Here is a 26,066-nt window from a genome sequence, read left to right on the forward strand (position 1 = left end):
ATCTCTCCCCCACTGTCATGATTTCAGAATAGGTTTTATGATTTAATATGTTAACGTTTTGTGTGCCCTGCCTTTAGTTGGATATATTATTGAATTTTTGTTATTGTTTACTTTTTTAAATAATATCTATTACTTTTTAACCTTACAAACAAGAAGAAAAAGAAAAGAAGAAAAGAAGAAAAAAAACAAAAGAAAGAAAAAACAATACAATATATAAGCAATACACCACACAACATTAATGCATTAAACTAAACAAAACAGAACAAAAACAATTTAAAAACATACATCATACCATTTCAATGCCTTATCTTTCATTCCCTTGTTTCATCGACTTCCTCTCACCTCCCTTTTTGTATTCCACTTCTATTAATTGTTTCAGCAAATCCTTTCCATCTTTCACTATTTTCTATCATATAAATATCTTAACTTATTTTAACCTTATTTCCATTAATACTATAATACTTATTTATGCTTAACTCCTTATAACACTTCTACTAAGGCCATATAATTTCATTCCAACATTTTTCTAACACTCATTAATTTTACCCTATTTCTATAAATAAACTTTAAACTTTTTCCAATCTTCTTCCACCGTCTCTTCTCCCTGGTCTCGGATTCTGCCAGTCATTTCCGTCAATTCCATATAGTCCATCAACCTGGTGATCTTCTGTCCAAGGCTCTTAACTCTTTCCCAGGTCCCTTCTGCAAATCTTCTTCGTATTTATACATACACTTTACTTTGTCTTCTGCTGATCTTGTTCTTAATTTCCTTTCTTTGATGCTGAAGAGTAGGTCTCGGGGGAGCTCCAACCTAACAATGTTTTTATTGCTTCTCGACATGTCATCCACATCTCCGTGGTTAAAACTAAAATCCAAAAGATATTTCAGGACGTGTTTCAAAGTCCCTCCAAATCTGCAGGTCCCCACAACTCCAATTTCCTCCTGACCCAGGTCCAGATCCCAAAGGTCAGTAAATCCCTGCATGAGGTGATCTATCCAACTTTCCTTCTCCAGTCCAAGCAGTGTTCCAATCTGACTTTCTCTGAATTCAATCATAGAGGGCAACAACTTGTAATCATCAAATTGCCTCTGTAAGGCTGGAGCTCTCTCCCTCTCCACTTGTATTACTTTAGGTTCAACAACCACAAATTTCTCCCTCGCTTTCTCCACCATTTGGCATGTCAAAGTAGATTCCTGTATCGGTTCCTGAATAGTTTCTGTGTAGATGTTCACTTTTTGTCCCAAATTAGTCACTTTTTGTCCCAAAATATCAATTTTAATATTCATCACATCCGTCTTCTTGTGGAGCTGTTTCAATGACTCACTTATCTTGCATAGTGCAATCACTAAGGCTTCTTCTGTTGACATTCTCAAGCAATCCAAGGTCAATCTCACGGTTTTCTCTTGCAGCTGGAGATTCCACCAGTCCAACTCTTGTAACAATTTCAAAGGCTCCCTCTAGAGGGAAACAATTTCTGTTTGTATCAATTCTTTTAAGCACAGTTCAAGCAGTAAAATTAATTTCAATTTTCAGCTACTTTTACTCCTTTTTAAACACAGAAGGAGACAATGAAAGCAATCTATTTCTCTTATTTAACTAACTGTCGCAGTCAATGAACTTTCCCAAAAAACGTCAGTCTTACTAGCAGTCCATTTCCAGGTTCAGAGCAGTGGTGATCCAACTTTCTTCACTCTCTCCTGCAGGCTTACGCGATCCAAAATTTCCCCCCTCTTCACCTGCCTCCAAGGGGAGTTTAATGATTTTAGCCGATGGAAGTTTAATCCTTTACATAGGACTTTCCAAGACTTTAGCTTGCAAATTCTTTGCTTCAATCTATTTACAAAAGGGGAAGGCGGACTTCCTGTTTGAAACCTCCCCGTTTCGGTGCCAAATTAAGACGTTTAAAAATCCAATTTTCCGTTCTACTCATGGGTAGTTGTTTAGAATCAAATTGTCCACAGGAAAAAGTCAGCGCTCTCCGGCAACAGCAATGCGGCTTCACTCCGTGAAAGAAGCAGTCAATTCGAAGCACCACGCCGCTCACCTCACATCGCTCCGGATCCCCAAAACCGGGTCTCCCCGCGAGTAGGGGAGGCGCAAAAGGTGCCAGCCGAATCCCACGTTCACAGGCTTCTCCCGCCTGCGATTTTTAGTGGGTCTCCGCCTTCGCGTGGCGGCCAGACCCTGAATTCCACGGAGCAAGTTCCTCCCGATCAGAGGAATTCCGCCATTGCCGGAGGCGCAAACCGGAAGTCTGTTTACTTGTCCCTGTGGCTCCATAATAATTTGAAAATGAATACACACACACACACACACACACACACACAAAAAGCAGTTACAAGGCTTAGCTAGTACAGTGGTACCTCGGGTTACATACGCTTCAGGTTACATACGCTTCAGGTTACATACGCTTCAGGTTACATACGCTTCAGATTACAGACTTGGCTAAGCCAGAAATAGTAACTTGGGTTAAGAACTTTGCTTCAGGATGAGAACAGAAATCGGGCGGCAGCGGCACAGCGGCAGAAGACCCCATTAGCTAAAGTGGTGCTTCAGATTAAGAACAGTTTCAGGTTAAGAACGGACCTCCAGAATGAATTAAGTACTTAACCTGAGGTACCACTGTAGTCCCAAAACAAAGAACAGTCATTTCTAGTGGGAGAGGCATATTTCAGATGTGATCAGCTGAAATTAAAAGATGAACTTCCTTTTATATCATTGTTTCCAGTATGATGGTGGAATGTGGTGAGATGCACACGGACACCAATTATAATAAAAATTATGAGACTGTTTTTAAAGCTCCCACAGCACAAGCACATGTAGAACTTTTAATCATATAACATTCTTAGAGAGGATCTCCCACTTTCATACCTGTCAACTACCCTGGAAAAAATGGTACATCCTGTTTTTTCTCATGAGAGGACAATGGCCCAAATGGCCACTGTGACCTTGTGCATTTTCAGGCTGTGTTTTGGAGCGCCATGCAGGGTCGCTGCCCTGAGAAATGTGTTTTTTTTGGAGGCTGTGATTTTTCATGGCTCCCCAAAACACATGTTTTTTGGATGCTGTGGCCAAAAACGTGCTTATGGGGGGGCCCCATGATCTTGTATGGGTCATGTTACTCATGCGGGAGTGCAGAGCCAGAATATGGCATCTCTGATTGGGGCTGTGTCATGTTAGAAGGTATGCACTTTACATAACAAAGAGAGAGAGAGAGAGAGAGAGAGAGAGAGAGAGAGAGAGAGATCTCCATCCTTGGAAGCATAAAATAATTTGGCTGGTCAGTATTATATTTGCTATAGATTGCTTTAACAAAAACCTAAGCAGTCAATTTTCACCTCAGAATGAATGCTCCGAAAAATAAAAGGGTGGATGTCATAAACAGCAAAGCAGCAAATTAAAAACGTACAGCCATGTGCTCTTGGAAGCAATTTGTTCAAGTGGTATTTGCTGACAATATGCAAAGTCCTCCCCCAACCCCCGCCCTGTGGTCCCTGAATCTGGCCAATTTACCTCATGCTGCCCTCGGGACCACCCGCCCTGATCTCTGAAGCAATTCAGGAATGGGAGCTAAGGCATTAAAAATGTGAATAGCCCCCCCCCATCTCAAACAATTTTATAGGATAATCATAATATGTAATATTATGTAATGCTGGACCAACATGCAGCAGTTTATTTATCTACAGGCAATGATGAACCATGTTAGTAAGTTACTGTTCCAACCGTTTGTTCTCTATGTGACTATTTCCTCTCACCCTCTGTTTCGAACTGGGTCTCAAGCTTATAATCATTACATTATATTGGGCTGAACTGAAGCAGGAAGGCGTTAGATGCCCAAGTGACTTCTGAAACAGGAAATCATCTCTGAATATGTAGACAAGGCGAAACAGATGTTGTTCTGACCTCAGCCCAAACAGCAATCTCATGGCTGACGTGTTTACCCTCTTTGGCCCATGTAATGCATCTTTAAGCCAGGTTCTGCCACTTATCAGTTATCTCCATCATTTGTTTGAACAAACATTAACTGAACTTGACAGCAAAAGGGAGCCCTGGAGCAAAAGGGGAACAAAACTCAGAAAAAGAAGACTTTAACACCGCTTTCATTTTAAAAAAGAAAAGCCTTCTAAACAAACTGGTGGCAGGGAGTGAGCAGTAAAGGGAGCAAGGTTAGCTAGTTAAACTCTTGACCCACATCTCAATGGAATATGAAAGTTCACTCTCTTCCTGAACGTAAGGTTGAGTGATACAAATAAGTAAGGCAGCCAAACTTCAGGCCAGGCCAACCTGTTGCCTTAGGCTAAAAACGTGTGTGTGTGTGTGCGTGCGTGCGTGCACACACACACACACATTTCTGAATACCCATTGAACAAAGCAGTATCTTGTAGTTGCCTCCAGAAAAGGAGAAGCTTTAAGCACAATGCAAGTGAATTACTGTATGAGATTCAGTGCAGCGGAACCAGAGAAGGGACACAAGTTCAAATGACAATTCAGCCACAACCTGGGTGGAAATCCCAGGCATGCTGTTAAAGCCCACAAATCTGCATTCAGGAGCAGCTACAAGATGACGGCCAGGAGGTGATAGGAGGGGAGGAGATGTTAGTCTCTGCTCAGTGCAAAACAGATTTCAACTTCTGCCAAGGGGTGCTGCTCAGATCGCTTCAGACAGAACAGTGCCTATGTGGTTTCATTTTCAAGTGGTCATGACACTGCTAGTATAATACATGAATCAATCTAGCCACATGTCCAAGGGGAACTTGTCAAAGCTAATCATATTTTGAATCCAGGTTTTCCAGATCTAAGCCCAGCACTTAGCACTGGCTGCCAGTGGTGCAGTCATTCACTATCCTGAAAAGTCAACATGCAGACTAATCTGCATTTCACAGAACTCAGCCAGTGGCCTCATCACTGTGAAACTTATTGCCTATGTCCTGGGGTTTCTCTAATCGCACTGCTGCTTGTGGAGGGAACCAAATGAAGTGACATCATCACTTTGATTAAGGGAGAAGCATAACTGCACACCCACAAGGCAGAGAGAAGACCGAAAGACTTCCAATAGAGTTTTGTGGCACTGTCCTTCTTCTCTGACACATCCATCTGAGATAAAGCGTCTTCCGATCTGTGCATGTTCCTGATGGAGGGCTAGGGAGAAAAAAATAATAAAAGGAAGAAAGAAAGATCATCTTGCGAGAGAAACCCAAAGAGCAACTACTCTGACACTAGCAAGAAGGTTAATGAAAAAATACTGATAGCATGAGAGTTTTGTTATCGCTATGGAATAGGACAACACTGCCAAGACAGAGCGAATCTATATTTGTCAGACCAAGTGACTTCTACATGATAAAGGGTGTCCTACTTCGAAAGCTCTTTGAAACACAGGCTGAATGCGATGTCTTTGTTTTGGCTTGCAGCATATCTATTTCAGGCTATGGTGCTGTATACGAGACCAAACAGTTTATCAAAATGAGGCGTATAAATTGAAATGTTTCTTCCAATTGGCTGGTTAGCTTGAGAGGTAACCAACCACAAAGATTTGGCTAGGACCCCAAAATGGTGCTTCAGAAAACAGTCCAATTTGTCTCAGAGCACTTTGGAAGCCATCTGCATTGCCTCTCATCCAAATCCCAAACCTGACTTGGGAAAACCAAACCAAGCCTTGACTATAATGAGGAAATCAACAACTGACAATTAATGTTTCTCCTTTGGACAGAATGTAATGGCATTTTCAGAGATATCAGCCCCTTCTGAGCACATCTTTGTTTGGGACTCTGTCCTGCCATGTGATGCCCAAAATCTTCCATGTGGAAGGTGTTGAGACATTGCTCCTGGCAGTTCTAAGTTGCCCATGTCTCACTTACATAAAACAGTGTGCTCAGCACGCAAGCCTGGTAGACCTCTCATCTTGGTACTGAACATTAGCATCCCATTCTCCCATACGCTTTGGAGAGGCGAGTAATTGCTGCAGGCATGTCTTGCCAGAAGAAAAATCTAACATTTGTTTACCTATCTAAGCACTTGTGTGAGTATTATATTTTATTCTGAGTGGTGCCACAGTTTCTGGGCTTTGTCTGTCTAATCTGACATCCCCAAAGGTTAGGAAATAAGGAAAATAATATTGGATGTTTAGTCAAGTGTCAAGGGCTACAGCAGAAAGGATATTTTGCTCAAGAGACCACATGCCTCACATTTATTTACCAAGCAGGAAATCTTTACAACGGAGTGGCTTGTTCCTGCTGTAAGATATTGGGAAGCTAAATGAGTTGAATCATTTCAGAATCACAGGACATGTGGTTACCTGCCTGGCTGCAGAAAGAATATTTATCTTGCCACATCTGTTGGAGCTTCTTCCTGAAGAGACTGGGGGTGGGCGAGGGGGTATTATTTCTGTTTCAGTGAAACATGGAAGTGGAAATGAAGACAAACAGATCGTTTCATTGAAAGAGAGTAGCGATTAAGCCATTTATCCCACAATTGCCTCTCCTCTTTGTTTAAGCTACAGAAGAGTTAAGATAGGAGCACTGGTTGTTACTGGACATTTTTGTCTGCCTGGTGAGTTTCATTTGGTGGCGCACTGGCTGCTCATTTTAAGCAGCGTTGAAGCTGAATAGCTAATTCTCTTATCTACGTTTCCTTTTTGTTGTCCCCAGGTTCCTGGATAACAAAGCAATCCAAACTTTAGGAACCCAGTGTAATTCACACCAGGGTATATTATTCCCCCTTTCCAAATTCTGCAAGAGGAAGTCTACAGCTGGCTGAACTGGGCCAAACCTGGCAGAGGGAAAACAAGCCTTGACTTACTCCAGTGTTAACTTTCAATGGGTTGCTAGGTCAGGTGGCTGAGCTGAACAGAGTTTGGAATGGGCCGTGTCTCCTACTGTCCCACCCCTCATCACTTCCCCAGAATGACCCCTTTTGGGTATCTATCCTGACCTCTGTGCAGCCACCTGCAGCTGGGCTGGCTGAGCTGGAATGGAGGACTTATGGCAGCGTAGCTCTGGCTGAGCCAGGTTGAGCGACTTAAGGTGGCTCGTCCAGGAATCTGTCTATTTCAAATTCTGCTCATCCTAGTAAATCTTGGCTTTGGTTAGAGCCACACGTGTGTGCATGTGTGTGTGCGCGTGCACTACTTTCCCAACAAGTTGGCACTGAAAACAGCTTACAATAGCAAATCATCAAAAACATAGAAGCATATAAATAACATTCCAGTCAATATGGCAACCAATTGATCCATAGCAACCTAATATCAAAAGCACAATATTGTAGCAGTAAGGAATGGCAAAAATTATGAACAACTTAAATGTAGCTCACTACAAAACCATAGCAATCATTCATCACATACAAAAATAAACATTTCCAATTGAAGAAACCTATGAATGAAAAATGTGCCCCTCCCAAAAGTAAAAGTTAAGTACATGGAGTTGCAGAGAAGCAACCATAAGATTCTTGTAAGCTCAGCTTACATAAGGCATATTATGAGCCAGCTTCTTAACAAGACAGAGGCCCTGGTTTTACGAGATCCAAATATTCAACATACTGTATCTATTGACAATACAATCAATATACTTGGACAGAGGGATGATATATTTCCCTTCTTTCTCCCCAGAGTAGCAAGTCCCTTTGCAGGGTGACCTGCTGCCCGCCATGGTTCCAGGGGAACTATCACCCCCTTTGCAAAAAATACAGCAGGAGTCAGCTGACACAGTCGCTTGAGAGTGGGCTTCTCCTGGTACAGATAGATGAGGATCCTTTGGTCTCAGCTGCTGCAATTCAGCTACATGTTCCCCATAGGATTAGTTGAGGTCTCCACTCTATTTCTTCCTTGCCCTGGAACTGGAAAAATGCAGACATACTAACAGATGACACCCTATGGTGAGAGTGTTTGCTACGAAAACGAAAGTGCTGCCTAGTAAACACACCAAAGTGTCAAGCAGAGATGCATGTTTGCAAACAGTACAGTGGACATCTGATGGGGAGCTGTGGACAATCAGGATTCCATGGTGCGGCCTTTGCATGTCCTGAGATGTCTGCTTGTCATTTCACTGTGTCTGCCATGCAACACTGGTGTATATGGGTCAAAATATTTTCTCTTTTGAAAAAGTATCTCATTTGCTTTTTCTGGTTACCAAAAGAACCTCAACAACCCAACAACAGAACAACAGACCATGGAACAACAGCATGTACACAAGAGGCCTGCCAACCTCTGTTAATTTTTTGGTATCATCACTGTGAGCTGTGCTTGTTGGAAAAGCACCATACAAATTTCAGATCAAACCAAACGCTGACAGACCGTTTGATTGACCAAAAGTGTTTCTCCATAGAGGTCCATGGGCAATGGAGATTGTTGTCTTTCCATAAAACTCACATATGTGCTAAAACCATACCATACTTCATAAAAGTTACCTCTGCCCTCCTTGTCACCCATAGCTCTGAGATATGAATCAGTCTTGGAAGAGTCAAGAAAGAAGAGTTTCAGTGGAATGGTCACAAGATGGAGGGAAACTCTTTCTTCTCCTGTTGTTGCTGCTCCTTGTGGTGTCAGATGGTGGTGAAATTCTAGAAGAGGTCTGTAGCAGTCTGTGTGAAGAACACAGATTTGAGAATGCAGTGGTGAAGAATGAGTTTTGCTATTGATCCTTCAGAGGCAATGAGCTTCCAATTTATCCAGAGTCTTTGTTTTGGCCTCCTACTGGCTACTATTTTCCCTCATATTTGTTGCCCCATGGAACTAACTGTAAAATGAGAAACACTGGGTATTCTTTAGGGTTTAGTGTCCTGAGCCAGCATTTATTTTGGCTCACGACCAAGCAAATAAAACCAGTGCTTAGAAAAATAGGAGATGACACACTCCTCTGAAAAAAGTTTCTGTAAGATTTTCCCGACAGCTTCTAATTTAGTCTGGGCCTGTGTGGAAAAAAATGTGTGTGAAATCATTGTACTGGTGAGGAATTTTAGAGTTTTCAAATCAAAATCTCCAAGCTGAGAGAAAGAAGGGGCTTGCCCCTGAGAAATGTTTTGGCCTTCTCCCAGAATAACAGAAGGTTATGATCCAAAATAGGGTTAGATGATGTAAAGGTTTCCTGCCTTTCTTCCAAAAATACAGGAAATTATTGTTCTTTAAATAGAAACAGGCTAGGTTACCAATTAAAAGAATTTGGAGCAAGCAAAATGACATGGTACGAAATGGAAATATTTCCAGTTCAGACTTAAGGAAATCATATTGCAGAAGGTTGGAGAGATAATTAAGAAAGCACTCTAAGTGGGAATAAGACGTATAGATTGGGGAATAAAATACGATGTGATTTTCACCGGCGTGTAGAACCTGCCAAGTATCTAAGAGTGATAATTCTATGCCATAAATTTTTACTGGACTTTATTCTATTGCCAAACCTGAGCATTTTTTTCCCTTTCCTTTTCTGGGTTCAAGGCTAGTACACTCCCTGGAACCTCACCAAGGACAACGGGACCTTTGAAGGAGGTGAACAGAAGTGCAATCTGTGTGATTGATAAACAATGCAGGTGAATTCTGGGACTTGTTTAGCCAGCTTTTGAAGTTCTGAAATTAACAATAGGGCATTGCAGGGGGTGGGGTGGGGTGGGGGATCTTATCACTTTTGCTGGAGTTTTCACTTACAATATAATCTTCCTCAGAAGTAAGTCCCACTGAGTTCAATTACACTTACTCTCATGTCAGAAAGGATAGGATTGTAAAGGCTTAAAGTGAACTGCCTTGATATTTTATGATGAAGGGTGGTATATGAATCAAACAAACAAACAAACAAACAAACAAACAAACAAACCAACCAACCAATAAACAAGCAAGTACATGAGACTCTGGGTTGGGGCTGCACTCCAAAAGCACTCGCGCCAGCATGAAACCCAGCAGATAAGATGTTAAGATGTTAAACTGGCTCAGTTTCAATAGGAATGGCCGTTAATCTGGTGAAATGGATGGGCTGCAAAAAGCTGATGGACACCTTGAATGTGTTGGGATGTGTGCCAGGAAACTGCCACAACCCTTGCTCTGATCTTTAGTGACCCATCAGAGTAGTGCAAATACATCACTGACATTTTTATGAGAGCTAGCAGAAACGATGATGGGTCACTGCTAATAACACTAATGGCTGATGTTTGTCTGTTGTGCACATCTAGGGATCTCAGATCACCTCACCTTTGATGTGTTATTTTCTTATTGCAAATAAGGGCATTTTTGCATTTCAGGTTATGCAGGTAGTCCAGAACTCAAGGGCTCCAGAATTTCAACCCAATATCTCAGGCTTTGGCCCCACCTTGGTCTTCTTTTAATACTTTTTCTTGCATAATGTATAATTAACTTGTGGAATTCACTGCCCAAAAATTGTGCTGATATTCACTTACCTAGATTATTTTAAAAGGGGATTAGATGAATATATGGAGGATAGGACTAGCAACGCATATTCACCATGAGAATTATGCCTTTCCAAGCAAGCGGCTGTTTGTCAACAAGCAATGGAAGAGAATGTGTGGCTTTTCAAAAGCATTTGGCTGGCTAATGCTGGTCTGGTCCCTAGTCTGGTCCTGCAGTGATCCTCTTATGTTTACTCTTCTACTTAATAGGGACAGTCCAATTGTTCTGACATCCATCCCTAAGAAATTACTGTTCCCACATCACATTTTGGAAATACTTGTGTCAGTACAGGTTGCTTGAGTTGGCATTCCTTAACGAAGATAGAACCCATAGAGAAAAGTCCTTGGTAAAGTTTTATCCGGCAACTGAACAAAACAATGTTTAATTTGAGAGAAAGGAACAGAGAGGTTTTGGGCTTCTTAATTCAGGCCTTGAACATAGCAGGGAGACAAATAACCAAACATACTAGGGGGAAACACCCTCAGAACTACACAGCCAATCAGGGCATGTGCTTCCTCAAAGAACACCTGGTTGCTAAGCAACACCTCCCACATGCCCCTCCAGCTGAATTACTGATAACTGACCTAACCTTTAACTTAAAAACTGAATGTTCCCTGCTACTGCACTTCCAACGCCCGTTCCCTATCCCTGTCTCTAGAACTGAAACCTCTTAAGGGTGGAGCAGGTGCATTTTGTCTCTAGCGAACATAAATATAAATGTGGATGAATAGTAAGACACCAGATGGTCCAGATCTTTAACCAAGGGAATGAGACCTTCTTTTCTATGAAAAAAGAGCTGCTCAGGCTATTGCAGAATAAATGAATACAGCATACATCCAGTACGCACCTCCAAGTTCTGTTCGGAATGAGTTCACCTAAAATGAGCTAATTTAGGCAGGATTTGATTGGGCTTAAATCTGGTGCTCTTAAGGTTGGGCCCATTTCAATCTCTAAGTCTCATCACACTCCTGATGATAACATCAGGAACTCAGTGAGGCTTCATCACTTCTAAGTGTGTGAGTTGTGAACCCTGAAATCTTTGGTTCAAAACTCACTTCAGCCATGAACTTTTTTTGTAGCTGGCCTCAGGCTGGAACTACACGTTTGGCAGGAACCCCAAGAGGCCATTAAATATTATCCTTGTTGCATGACATCTGCTTTTCTTTTAGAGGCTCCCGCATGACTGCAATAATGTTTCAATTAATCCACTATGCGGGCAGAAGCAAATGGGGGGGGGGTTTCCGCATAGTGTCAGCAACCCTAGCAGAGTGCTGGCTGCATGGTTAGGACCCACAAAATCGACCACCATCCATATAATTCGCATGCTACCCAGGCCACTCACGAAAAACTGGCTGAGTTGACATTTAACACCCCACCCAAAAGGCTGTGGTGAACAGGTGCAGACTGGAGGCGGGAGAACTTGTTTCAAAGTGGAGAAGTAGGGAATATTTAACCCTGCCCTGCTCCTCACTCCCCAAGGTGATTTTTCTGATATGAATTTGCTGCATCACAGCCAAAAACAGCTGTTAGGTGGTGCATGGATAAAGCACTGAAGAAAAGTCAATCATTGCTGCCAGCTGTAAATCACATGCTCCCTCCCACCATTTTGCCACTGTTCAGGGGATCCCGGGGCCCTCAAGCCCTTTTTCTCAGCCCAACATATAGTACCGTGAAAGTCGTTTCCATTCCATGTCAGCCCTCTCAACTATTTCCATTATGAAATTGGGTCGATGTAAGGATTACAAGTGACACTCCTAGGGTTGGGAGTGCCAGGCAAAAGCCTGGGTCCCACAGGCCAGATTTCCTTCCCCACCATGGCCCCAGAGAACAACTGGGACGACAGAAGCAAGTTGGGGGAGGTGATTACTGGACAATTTATACATTGGAACAGTGAAGCATCAGGCTCCATTGTTGCTCCTTGGCCCTCGCTGGTCCCATGAGTCCCAAAGTGGCTTCTGATTGGCTCGCTTTGCTGCCACTTTTGCCCTTGGGAAATAATTTAAATTGAGATGATGGGCATCCCACTGGAGTCTTGGCTACCAGAGCAGGGTAATCCTTCCTAGAATGCACCAGGAAGAAACAAATGAAAAATTATGCTTCCTCCCTGCCAAAGGTAAAACAGAAGCAGCCCAGTAGTAAGGAAACTCTAGTGCAGTGTGGGCAGCGGGCATGTGACCACCATTTTGGGATAGTAAGCAAGGGGCACCTTGTCCTGGCCTCTCTGAAACCTGGTGGTGCTTTTGAGGGTTGCTGAAGGGAATGGATATGAAGCAATCAAAAAGCGCTACAGGAAGTTTTCGCAGGTGGGTTGGAATTGTTACTTGCCCAGGGCTGCAATAAATTTGAACAAATTATAACGAAAGCCTTATTTCTGCAATGAACAAATGAACAAACAAATGAATGCTAAAAATTAAAGTTGTTTTTTTAAAAAATCCTTTTCTCTATCAGAGTGGGGAGCACTTGGAAAGATTCACATTTCATCTTGAACTTACAGTCAACGCTTGAATAGCATTGTGAGCTTCAGCGCCTGTTCCTTCAAGCGCTAACCACTCTGTAGTTTAAAAAAACCCTAACTAACAAGTATTCATAATGTGCCTTCGGAGAGGTTGGTGCTTTACAGTGGTAACTCGGGTTAAGAACTTAATTTGCTCTGGAGGTCCATTCTTAACCTGAAACTGTTCTTATCCTGAGGTATCACTTTAGCTAATGGGGCCTCCCACTACCCCCACTGCGCGATTTCTGTTCTCATCCTGAGGTAAAGTTCTTAACCCGAGGTACTATTTCTGGGTTAGTGGAGTTTGTAACCTGAAGTGTCTGTCACCTGAAGCGTCTGTAACCTGAGGTACCACTGTATTTGTAAGGTCTGCTGCTTCTAAATAAAGCGATGCTGGTGGTAGAGATGGCAGTGACTGTGATTCATAATACGTAAAATGATCCATTCACATCCAAGGTCTCTCCCTGCCCCCCTCTATACTTATTATCAGCTTTGAAAAGTTGACTTTGCTTCCAGCAAAGCTGCGAGGAAGAATTATCCACTTAAGTATTTCTATCTGTGTAGTGCCTGGCAGACACCATGCATGCTGAGACAAACAAGAGAGTCCCCAGAGAGCTCATCTGCTATAGGACTTATTTCATACTGCATCAATAATGTAAATGGAGATGTGAAGATAGCTCCCTATTTCTCTAAGATACGATGGCACTAGCGCAGGGAAGATGCACTCCACTTCAGTAGAAGTACTGGGGTCAGGTTTCTCAGCTGCTGCCATCACAAGGCCAAGTGATTTCTTTTCTTAAAACTAAATGTGAGAGACAGATTTATCAGAATGGTTACTTAATTAAAATAAATAAATATAGCCTGCCTTTAACTATGGAAAAGCCAAGCACCATAACCCAGTCTCTAAAGAACAAATGACTTATGTACTGGAAGATCTTAATGTCATGGTGGATGACCAAACCTACCGACTTGGGAAATCCAAAGTCTGGTCAAGGTAACAGAGGAAGTTTGTCACAGCTAGGGATGGGAGAATTATTATTATTTTTAATTCAGTTTGCATTTAAAGGCAATACCTACCTAACATGCACTTTTTGAAACAATACATAAACCCAAACACAGTCATTATTTGAAATTCTGTTTCATCTTTTATTTTTATTTTTATTATTATTATTATTGTTGTTGTTGTTGTTGTTGTTGTTGTTGTTGCCTCAGACTTGCCAGTTCTAGTATTCTACTAAATCTTCTCATGATCTAACCAAACAACCTGTAGGAGATCTATCGAGGTTTTATTACTATTTTTAATCTAAGAGCAGTCACAAGGGCCTCCAAATTTAACTGAGCAGCTGTTAATAATAATAATAATACCTTTATTGCCATTGTACAACCTGTGTACAATGAAATTAAACGAGCCTCCCTCCCCACCCCCAAACACTCAATCTCTTATCGAATAACACACCACCTCACAAGTCAATTTTGCTATGTTATTTTCCGTTCAACAGCCTAACAGCCCACGGATAGAAGCTATTTTTTAGCCTGTTGGTATGGCTGATTATACTTCTATATCTCCTGCCTGAGGGTAGAAGATTAAAGAGGTGATGGCCGGGGTGTGAGTCATCACTGAGAATTTCACACATCTCCAAATGTTGCAATTCATTTCTCTAGCCAAATGCACATATTAGTGAAAATAAGATTTTTTAAAATGCATTATGTTGGAGAAAAGTGCTTTGCCAAAATATGTGCACGAGGCAAAATTGCAACAAAAACGTGTCTGTTAGTGTCATTGGGTCTAGTCTGATTAGAACTTAGATGGAGACTGTACAGCCTAGTATCTGGCACTTCGGCTAATGCTAGTTTAACAACAAAAAGGGGCAGCTAAATAGGCATTATGTCTCTTGCTGCTAGATCTAGAATCCCAAACAAGCCTTTGTACCCATATCCCAGCATTTCTCCTGGAGCTCTGACATAAGAAAGGAAGAAACAGTGCCCTTTTGCCTCCTTGCATAACTTCCTTCCTGGTTAATATTTTGTCCTGCCATATCTAGAAATAAAAAGGGACGCAGGTGGTGCTGTGGGTTGAACCACAGAGCCTAGGACTTGCCGATCAGAAGGTTGGCGGTTCGAATTCCCACGATGGGGTGAGCTCCCGTTGCTCGGTCCCTGCTCCTGCCAACCTAGCAGTTCGAATGCACAACAAAGTGCAAGTAGATAAATAGGTACCGCTCCAGTGGGAAGGTAAACGCCATTTCCGTGCGCTGCTTTGGTTCACCAGAAGCGGCTTAGTCATGCTGGCCACATGACCCGGAAACTGTACGCTGGCTCCCTCGGCCAATAAAGCGAGATGAGCACCGCAACCCAGAGTCGGGCACAACTGGACCTAATGGTCAGGGGTCCCTTTACCTTTACATTTATCTAGAAATAATGGAAAGGCAGAGATGTACCTGAGGATCATGGCAAAGTTGGCCCGCCCGTTCCAATTGCCAGGGATAGGAATGTGCTTCAACAAGGCAGAAGTTACTGGTTGGGCCATAGCAACTTCAGTTTGGCTCCAACATGCACCAACACCTTTAAAGTTTTGGGCACAGCAGAAGGATGCTAATTAAAGTGGTTCATGGAGGGGGCCTCTTTGGAAGTATGGGACATGTAGTCATCAATCAAGGTGTCTGGATTGTCTTAAAACACAAGAACAGTCACCTAATGAACTGACTTCTTTCCCCACATCACCAAGTTTCATAAAATCCAGTTAACTTAGCCTACATCTGCCAATCTTTGTTGCTAATGAACTATGATTAGAATAAAATCTAAAAGACATAAATCAAAATCACCCAAATCTCTTTTTTCTGTCAAGACACATAAATGTTTCCTATCTTCCATCAAATTATTTTAATTACAGCTGCTGAGCATCACCATTATTTTTAGACAAGCTGCCTCTGCTGCTGTTATGGAATGTAGGGTACATTTTCTCCAGTACTTGCTCATATTGTTACCTTATGTTATTAAATGGAAACCACTTGTTACAAGCATGACTCAAAACCATGGGCTGGATTGGGCAATGTGCATCTCATGATCTTGGCCCATCATGTGACATAAGCAGGAGCAGCTGATTTGCTGTCTCTACATCTCCCGTTTCCACATGGCCAAGGAGGCTTCGAGTGCTAACATATCACTTATTTGCAAACAGATCAATGTCCAGCCAGGAAGCTATCATATACCATTGGGGTCCATCTGTCTCAGTATTGTCTACACTGGCTGGCAACAGCACTCTAGGGTTTCCAAGAGCCTTTTCAGAGACATACTGGCAGCTCAAATTGAACCTGGCAGCTTTTGCAGGCAAAGCATGTGGTCTGCCATGGTCCTTTCCCAAATAAAATGGTTGAAACAGTCCTACAGCCACACAGTTTTCACCAGTAGACCCTGAATGCACATTATATAGGATGTAGCTTGATCATGGACAGAATGTTTCTGAGGCTTTCTAGGTTTATACTGCACGATCTCAGGTCACTTACATTGTTTTTATTGTATTTTATGTATAATTGTTGTAAACCAGTCTTATGTGGTTTTTTTTATAGCTAGTCGTATATAAATATTTTAATTCATAAATAAATGTTATTTATGTATCTGATATTAAATGTGAATATGATTGTGTTTACTTGTTTTGTAAGCCATTCTGAGATCCTCTTGTGGCTATTAATCAGGTCCATAGAAGGATACTTTCTATGTCCCTGAACTGATATAAACCTTTTACACAAATAGATAATGAATGGCTGCATGGGCCAGCATCTAACCAGGTATTTAAATACAGGCAAGGAGCTAACACAGTCTCGTCGTCTTTGTTTAAAATGTTAGCCCAGTCTAATTTTTTGCCTGCATTTCTTTAAGCTGCTCTGCCAGATCACAACTGCTGTTGAAACTCTTGCCATTACCACTGGAGGATCTGCGTTTGATGGTCCATCTACCTGTTCCCTGAACAAGAGACCCTCTTATAATCAGTTTTAGACTGAGCTTCAGTTCATTGATCTGAAAGGACCCAACCCATTGCGGACATAAACATAAGGCCCAGGACTGCTCTGCTTCAGGGGACATCAAGGGGAATTATATCATATGAGCATAGTGATAATTCTATCCTCCATATGGCTACATGACCTCTTCCTGTCGCTTCATGCAGAAACATAGGAAACTGGATGGAAGTTTGCAACACTCCAGAACACAATTCCCATAGCGACAGAACAAGGAAGCTGCCTGACACGTTGGAGTGTAAATACTGTAATGCAGAAGCCCACCACCCAATTAAACCAAGCAGCTCGCATGAAGGATTTGTGGTCAAGAGTGCTTAAGGCTGTTGAGAGAGCTGGAGGAATCATGAGGGACTCATTCACTCTCCATATCTGTATTCTGACAAAGGCCATTCGCAATGAAAGTCTTCAAAGGGGGTCCTTTATGAAAGCATTTGGTTTATGAAATGAGTGGTGCTCTGAACATGTATCTGAAATACTTGTCATTTATAACGTGACAATAGCAAGAGCCGCCGGAAAGAAACAGCTAAAATCTTCTCTCTTTTTTTATCAGGGAAGAATTTGTATTGCATTGGTGAAAGCCAAATTACAATAGCTGACAAAACATGAACGTTTAATCATGGTGGATTAGAAGAATGCTCACAAGGCGTTCAAAGGAATTTATCGTTATTCAACATTTCAGCTTGTGATCTCTTAACACGTCTTTGGGGAGTCGATTCCTCTCTGCACTCCATAGGAAAGCCACGCACATGAAAAGGGTTAGATTGTAGGAAACTTAGTAAATAATATAACAAAACAGCTTTCCACCCTGTTCGACTACACAGCCATGTAAATGTGCACATCACTCCTATGCCTGCATGCTATTGTGTCATCTAGAAAATACACATCCTCCCTCGCATCTGAGATAATTGTTCCCTTATTGAACAAACTCCTTTAGATAAAGCAAAAAGGGTGCTAATTTCAAGATGACTCATCCTACCTTGTCAGCCATGAACGGTGTTTCAAAGACTTGCCATACCTTTTCATGTAAACTTCAGCTGCAGCCACAATCTCATTTTGGTTCAAACGGATCAGGATTTCAAGTCAAAATCTTGATGCAGTTTGCTCAGTTAGGATAAATCACTTATGCGTTGGGAATAGATGGTGCACAGGCGCTCGCTGACATTGCACTCCTAAACACATTCATTTAGAAGCAACCTCCAATGATTTCACAGTTTACCTGGTCACTATAGCCCTGTTGAGGTATTTCCCCTTGACACAATATAGCAGATTCATGGCGATGGGAGCAGGATCCTGATCAATGATGCTGTGCCCAATGTTGTTGCAACTCCAGCCCTGCCCTAGGATGTCTGTATGTTTGCACAACTTCTAAAAGGGGCCTATGCCTTAACACACTTCCTAGGGATAAAGCAATAATAATAATAATAATAATAATAATAATAATAATAATAATAATATATTTATACCCCGCCCATCTGGCTGGGTTTCCCCAGCCACTCTGGGCAGCTTCCAACAAAATATTAAAATATAATACTCTGTCAAACATTAAAAAGCTTCCCTAAACAGGGCTGCCTTCAGATGTTTTCTAAAAGTCTGGTAGTTGTTTTTCTCTTTGACATCTGGTGGGAGGGCATTCCACAGGGTGGGTGCCACTAGCGAGCAGGCCCTCTGCCCAGTTCCCTGTAACTTGGCTTCTTGCAGTGAGGGAACCGCCAGAAGGACCTCGGCGCTGGACCTCAGTGTCTGGGCAGAACAATGGGGGTGGAGACGCTCCTTCAGGTATACTGGACTGGGGCTGTTTAGGGCTTTAAAGGTCAGCACCAACACTTTGAATTGTGCCCAGAAACGTACTGGGAGCCAATGTAGGTCTTTCAAGAACGGTGTTATGTGGTCTCGAAGGCCGCTCCCAGTCACCAGTCTAGCTGCTGCATTATGAATTAGTTGTAGTTTCTGAGGCACCTTCAAAGGTAGCCTCACATAGAGCCCATTGCAGTAGTCCAAGCGAGAGATAACCAGAGCATGCACCACTCTGGCGAGACAGTCCGCAGGCGGTCTCAGCCTGCGTACCAGGTGGAGCTGGTAAACAGTTGCCCTGGACACAGAATTGACCTGCACCTCCATGGACAGCTACGAGTCCAAAATGACTCCCAGGCTGCACACCTGGTCCTTCAGGGGCACTATTACCCCATTCAGGATCAGGGAGTCCTCCACACCTGCCCACCTCCTGTCCCCCCAAAACAGTACTTCTGTTTTGTCAGGATTCAACCTCAATCTCTTAGCTGCCATCTATCTTCCAACTGCCTCCAGACACTCACACAGGACCTTCACCGCCTTCACTGGTTCTGATTTGAAAGAGAGGTAGAGCTGGGTATCATCCGCATACTGATGAACACCCAGCCCAAACCCCCTGATGATCTCTCCCAGCAGCTGCATGTAGATGTTAAAAAGCATGGGGGAGAGGACGGAACCCTGAGGCATCTCAGAAGTGAGAGCCCAGGGGTCTGAACACTCATCCCCCCCACCACTTTCTAAACACGGCCCAGGAGGAAGGAGCGAAACCACTGCCCCCAGCTCTCAGCCCCTCAAGACTACTGTGTGATTTTTCAATAAGAACGCATAGAATTACTCTGTTAGGCTACAATCGAATGAAATTAAAAATAAGCCCCATTTAATTCAATTCTGAGTGCAGGATTGGACTGCACCCTTCCCGGAAAATGTGAATATACTATTGAAGGAGCTTATGGAACCTCACCAGTTCCCGCAAATTAGGAATGGGTGGCAACTGAGAGGACTGAATGGAGATACCTGCAGGTGTTGTTGTTTTGCTCTCTGTAGGTGAAGCCTTTAAACCAGGGGTCAGCAAACTTTTTCAGGAGGGGGCCAGTCCACTGTCCCTCAGACCTTGTGGGGGGCTGGAATATATTTTGGAAAGAAAAAAAAAACCAGTTCCTATGCCCCACAAATAATCCAGAGATGAATTTTAAATAAAAGGACACACTCTACTCATGTAAAACCATGCTGATTCCTAGACCGTCTGTGGGCTGGATTTAGAAGGTGATTGGGCTGGATCCGGCCCCCAGGCCTTAGTTTGCCTACCCATGCTTTGGGCCACAGTTCATTGGCAGAGTGCAGGCTTTGCATGCAAACAGGTTCAATTCTTGGCATCTCTAGGAATGGCTAGAAGAAAAGATTCCCTGCCTGAAACTCCAGAGAGCTGCTGCCATTCAGTGGCAACAATGCCAGGCTAGATGGGCCAATGGTGTCATTTGGTATAAGGCAAGTTTCCTATACTGCTATCCATACAACAAGGGAAGGCTCTGGAATATGATTTGGGCTGCTAGAATAATAGAGAGAATTGCCTTATAAAGATGATGCATTTAGCCTCCAGGGGTTACGCCCTTCATCTGAATCAAAGTCTTTCATACTCAATCAGCGAAATAAGGTTTGATTCAACTCTAAGGGAGGGGAGAAGACACTTGCTTACTTTCAAAGTTCAAATAAAGACTTTTGTAGTGAAAGATAGGAGGCAGATAAATAAAAATAAAAATGGAGGCATTGAATCCAGTGGGAGAGTGAGTAAAAAAAAATATTTATACATTCTGTCATTTGGCTCTAATTGCTTCAAAGATTATTTATTTTTCTTTTTTTCTTTGAAAAATATGTTTAAATGCTGCAAGCTATTTTTTTAAAAGAAGGAGCTGGAAGGCATAATAAAAGCAAGCAAGGATATACTTTTCTGAATAGACTGAAATAATTAATGTGAAAATGGTTCCGCTCAGGCTTTTCTTCCTTCCTTCCTTTCTTCCCCCACCCCACACTTCTTTTATGGACTAAAATACATTTTTTTCTGGCTTTTTAAATAGGATAATTTGTTATGCAGAAGTATTGGTTTCTTGAATATTGCAATAATCCAAATACCAGGAGTATTTGGGAACCTGCATGGTAGGTGAGCTTGTTTGTGGCTGACAGTGTAGCTTCTTGCAAGTCAGTCTTGCTCAAACCATCCTGACTCTGTCCAGGTTTTCCTATCTGAGACTTCTCCCACTGCTTCAAATTCCCATGTGTGGCTTCCCATACACTGGTGGCTGTTGCATCAGCAATATCATTCAAGTCAGACATTATGTCTGCTACGTATTAACTATCATGTGGCAGCATGCTGTGTTTTCCCACCCCCATGAACATGAGAAAGAGGACAATTGGCCCCAGACAAGGAAGCAGAACATAGCTATTGTGGCTAGAAACCATGGATACCCTCATCCGCTATGAATTTGTCTAATCCTTTTTTAAGCATCATCCAACTTGGTGGTCACCATTATATTTTGTGGGAACAAATCCCCTGGTTTAACTATGTGTTGCATGAAGAAAGAACTTTATTTTGTCTATCCTGAATCTTCCAACATTCAGCCACATTGGTTCTAGGGTTCTAGGGCTTCCATGAGTTCTTTTTTTTTTTTTTTAATAATAAATTTTTATTGAAGTTTTTCCATAAAAAAAATAATAATAAACCAATCCATTTATATATCACATATTTCACCTTGTTTGGACCTCCCTCAACTTCTCTGACAATCTTTCGTAGTTCAAATCCTCTCCTCACATTCCTTCTTTAGATATTGCCATTAAATATTATATTTCTATCCTTGCTTGCCTTTTGGCAATAGAAACAAGAAGAGGTTCCGACTCTGGAGGAATGGAGGTCAAAACTAACAGACTACGCAGAGTTAGACAAATTAACAGGGAAAATTAGATACCAAAAAGACCAGAAATTCATTGAGGACTGGGGGAAATTTACAGAGTATTTGAAAAACATATGTGAGGATAGCACAACGCTAGCGTGTTTCAAAGAAGCTTTGTGAAAATAGAAGGGCTTCCATGAGTTCTAGGAGTATGAGTGAGAGAGAAAATTGAGCATGGTTTTCACCCTCCATTGACATATAGAACCCTGTGACTGCCTACATTGGAAAGTTTAAGACCAAAACCACCAGCTGATATTTTTCTTTCTTTCCTGAACAACTGTTAAGCTCTATATTCCCCTTGTGGGTTTGTTTTGTTAACTGAAATTTAAAATCAATAAAAACTTTTACGAAAAGAAGCTTCTGATAAGCTTTGGTGACAAAGAGCAGCTTGCAAAATGAGTACTTAAGTCGTGCAACAATGGAGGCACTATTGTTGCTCACTCTCAATCTGTGCAGACGTCCAACTCTTCCTAATGCTCTCATTGCCCAGTGGATCATTTTTCTTCTTTCTTTGAATATAGTGGCATTGTACTAGGTCAGGAAGGCCCCGAGAGACTCTGTTTAGGTAAACTTTCTTAAGGGCAAAGCTTGGCCTTCTTTCGTTAATTGCGGAGTGTTTTTCTTGGCAGAGACACCAATGCTCACTCAGAAGGTAAGCCGGCGTTCCCTTGGCTCTGCTGTAAGTTTTGTACGCAAACAGAAACAATGCAGGGCGAGCTATATGCAAGCTCTTAATGTTTCTTTCTCCAGGCATCTTTCATTATTCAGCATATTTACCTTGCTTAACAACAAACTACTGGTAGCACAACAAGACAGGTACACTTGTTTGTAAATGATGCTCTCCCAGCAGACCTTAGACTGCTTTTTGATCCTTGTAGCATACAGATATTGTTATAGTCAGTGCTAAACAGATCAACACAAACCATAATGTATGCTAAGTAATGAATGTGGCACTGGCCCTTTGGAATTCCTTGCCCTTAAATATTAGCCAGGTGTTGTAGTCTTTTCAGCCACCACTGAAGATCTTCCTCTCCCAACCAGCTTTTCAAGCTGAGAATGATCTTTCCCAGTCTACACCTGTATTGAAATTATTTTTAAGATGTTCTAAATGTGGTTTTTAATTGTTGCTTGTTCTTTGCTGCCCTGGGCTCCTTTAGGAGGAAGGGCAGGATATAAATTTAATAGATACAGTGGTACCTCAGGTTACAGATGCTTCAAGTTACAGACGCTTCAGGTTACAGACTCCGCTAACCCAGAAATAGTACTTCGTGTTAAGAACTTTGCTTCAGGATGAGAACAGAAATCGTGTGGCGGCGGCGGTGCGGTGGCAGCGGGAGGTCCCATTAGGTAAAGTGGTACCTCAGGTTAAGAACAGTTTCAGGTTAAGAACGGACCTCCAGAACGAATTAAGTTCCTAACCCGAGGTACCACTGTAATATGATAAGTATAAACCCTGGTTCTAACCAGAAGAAGCCAACCAACAGGGCATTAGTTTCAATAACCTCTTAACATTTTCACTCAAAATGTCTCCAGTCACAGAGAAAATATTGAGTAATACATCAGAATGTGACTGTTTTTATGTCTTTATGTTACAGGGTGGTCCGATGCAAAAAGGCAGAGATCCTGCACGCGCACAGACACACATGCACTTATAGATATATACAGAGTGGTTGTAAAATGTGCTGAGCTTCTTTTTACAAATCAACGGTATATAGTACAAATTTTGTTCAATCAATCAATCAATCAATCAATCAATAGGCTCTGATAAACTGGATTTGAATTGGGCCAGCCTTTATTTTCTTGACAAATGCCCTACAATATTTCCTAGCAGTTTGTTTTCATTTCTGGTTTCTCTTTTGCAGTCAGTGCGTGCTATGTGTGACCGGGTATTACTTATATTTGACAAAAAATCAAACAAAAAAACAACCAACGTAAAAGACGTTTTAATTAACAAGTATGCCCTGTGACATTTTAGAACGACATAGCTAATATTGTTCTAATACGGGGAAATAATGTTAAACAGGTCAGTGTAGATCCAGCCCAGGTAATGGGGAAATGAAACCAAAGTGTCAGCCATCAGCAGAAACAATGGTGCCAATGGGGGATATTTATGTGTGTGGGGAAAATATTCACACAATCTGTGTTTCAGGAAAAATTCTACCCCACTGAAATCACTAGCTTCTATTGTGAATTAAATGAGAGAGTATTTTGCTCAACTCTAATCCTAATTCACCACTATGTATAACTCAGAAAGCTTTGGTTGTAAATAATCACAAACCAAACACGTACAAAAATTTTCTGCTAGTTGGTAAGTCTCTTTCGTCTGACCAACACTCCTCCTTCCAAAATGTAACAGTCACAACTCTCCTCTGTTAAGGGAAAAATTGTTTTTTTAAAAAAACATGGCTCAGTAGAAAGCTATTGCAGGCAACATCGGTGGAAAATGTCTAAGGCTCTGTGTTGTGAAATGGTCCAGAATGAATTCTGTCCTCTTCACACACCACTTCTCCCATTGGATAGTCAGATCAGCAACCTTTTCCAGCTGAGCATAAGAGCTAACATTCTTTATTTCATTCTTTACCATTAGCCACAGAAATCTTCTTCAGCAGGCTATTTGAGCCATGGCGCATTAATTTAGCCAGTCAGCAATTGTCTCAACATGCCTGGTTATGGTATAGTAGTAGAATCATTAGCTCCTCTTCTTAACGTGGCAGGGTATATGACAGGGGTTCCACAATCCAGGATTATTCTGGTGTCAACTAACTGTGACACTCCATCAAACCTTGCATCCTGAATGTCACGGGGAGTTACATCCCTTCATGGGTGATAAAACATGGGCATTCTGACAAGCCCTGGTTTCACTGGCCTCATTGGCCTCACGAGGCTCATGTTACTTCATTGTTTTATAACCTAAATTGTCTCGCACTAGAAACGAGGGTTCATTTGAAGATTTTATTGTTAACCTTTAAGGGCTTTGGAGTTCTTAATCTACTCTAGCTACACGAGTTAAGTGAGGTTTATGCGCCAAATCATAATCTAACTCCAGTTATAGATTTCTGCATGCGTGCTCTCTGGCTGGCCTGACAGCCGCTCGAAATATCTGATAACCACAGCAAACTTTTGTCTGGGCGTCAGCATCCATAGAGCTGCTTCAAAGATCACAACTTTGAAAGTTAGATTCATTTGTGTATTTTATGTGGGCATGCTTTATATCAGGCTCGTGAAACACTCATTCATAAGTACCTCGGGTTAAGAACTTAATTCGTTCTGGAGGTCCATTCTTAACCTGAAACTGTTCTTAACCTGAGGTACCACTTTAGCTAATGGGGCCTCCCGCTACCACCACTCGATTTCTGTTCTCATCCTGAAGCAAAGTTATTAACCCGAGGTACTATTTCTGTCCCAGATTGACAGAAGCAGTCCCAGTTTCTTATCTGATTCCAGAATGTCCCGCTTTTCCTTAGGACGTCCCTATTTTCATACTGAGGAAATGTTGGAAGGTACGGAGTTATCCAACCCCCGAGCCATCTAAATGCAGCCCTGTTTAGGGAATTTTTTTTAAAAAAATGTTTACTTAAAAAAAATATGTTTGTATATTTGTTGTAAGCCGCCCAGAAGCAAAAGTGATCCCACTCTGCATGGATCTGAAGACAAAATGGGAGAAATAGTTCTGCTGCCATGAGCTCCTTAGCGGGAAGATGGAGGCAGTAAAAATAACTAAATGGAGATCAGCTGCACCACAGGACACCAGAAAGAGTCCCCCTAACTCTCTGGCTTACAAGATTTCACCTTGAATGAAATTGTCTTTTCTTTGGCTAAGGCCTACAATGCGTAATAGGCAAATGTATAAATAATAAATACATAGGTTGAGCTGGAAACTATTGCTCTTAGGAAGGAACAGGAATACTTTTATTAAACAGGAACACATATATTTCCCCCCATGCATATTACCTCGATTCCTTTAGGCAAGGGCTGGCATCCAGCATAATATTACTTATGCAAAAAGATTCATTGTGCTCTACACTGGCAGAACACCGGCTGTAGCCATGATGGAACCCAGCCAACTCCCCTTCAGCTTACATGCCCTTCGACTAGAACAGACTCACCATTTTGCCTTCTCTAGCATAAAGGGACATCATTTTCTCTCCCCTGCTAGAATATGGCATTCCTGAAAAAGATACTGACAAATACAGACCTAAAACGACTCCAAGGTATTCATCAAACACTTCCATGTACCTGCAACATCTCCCCATCCCACCATGTTTTGTATTTTGATAATAAGTTTGATTTGAGTTGATTTGGGTACAGTTCATTGTGGGAAAGTGTCATATAAATAAACTTGCCCACCTACAGCAGAAAGTGTTAGCACTGTCTATGGACCCGGCTGTTCGGATGCCTGATCATCGTCTTCCAAAGCAACTTAAGAATGGAAAGCGAAATACCGGTG

The sequence above is a fragment of the Podarcis erhardii genome, assembly GCF_964252035.2.
Source record: "Podarcis erhardii genome assembly, chromosome: 2".
Taxonomy (NCBI): domain Eukaryota; kingdom Metazoa; phylum Chordata; class Lepidosauria; order Squamata; family Lacertidae; genus Podarcis; species Podarcis erhardii.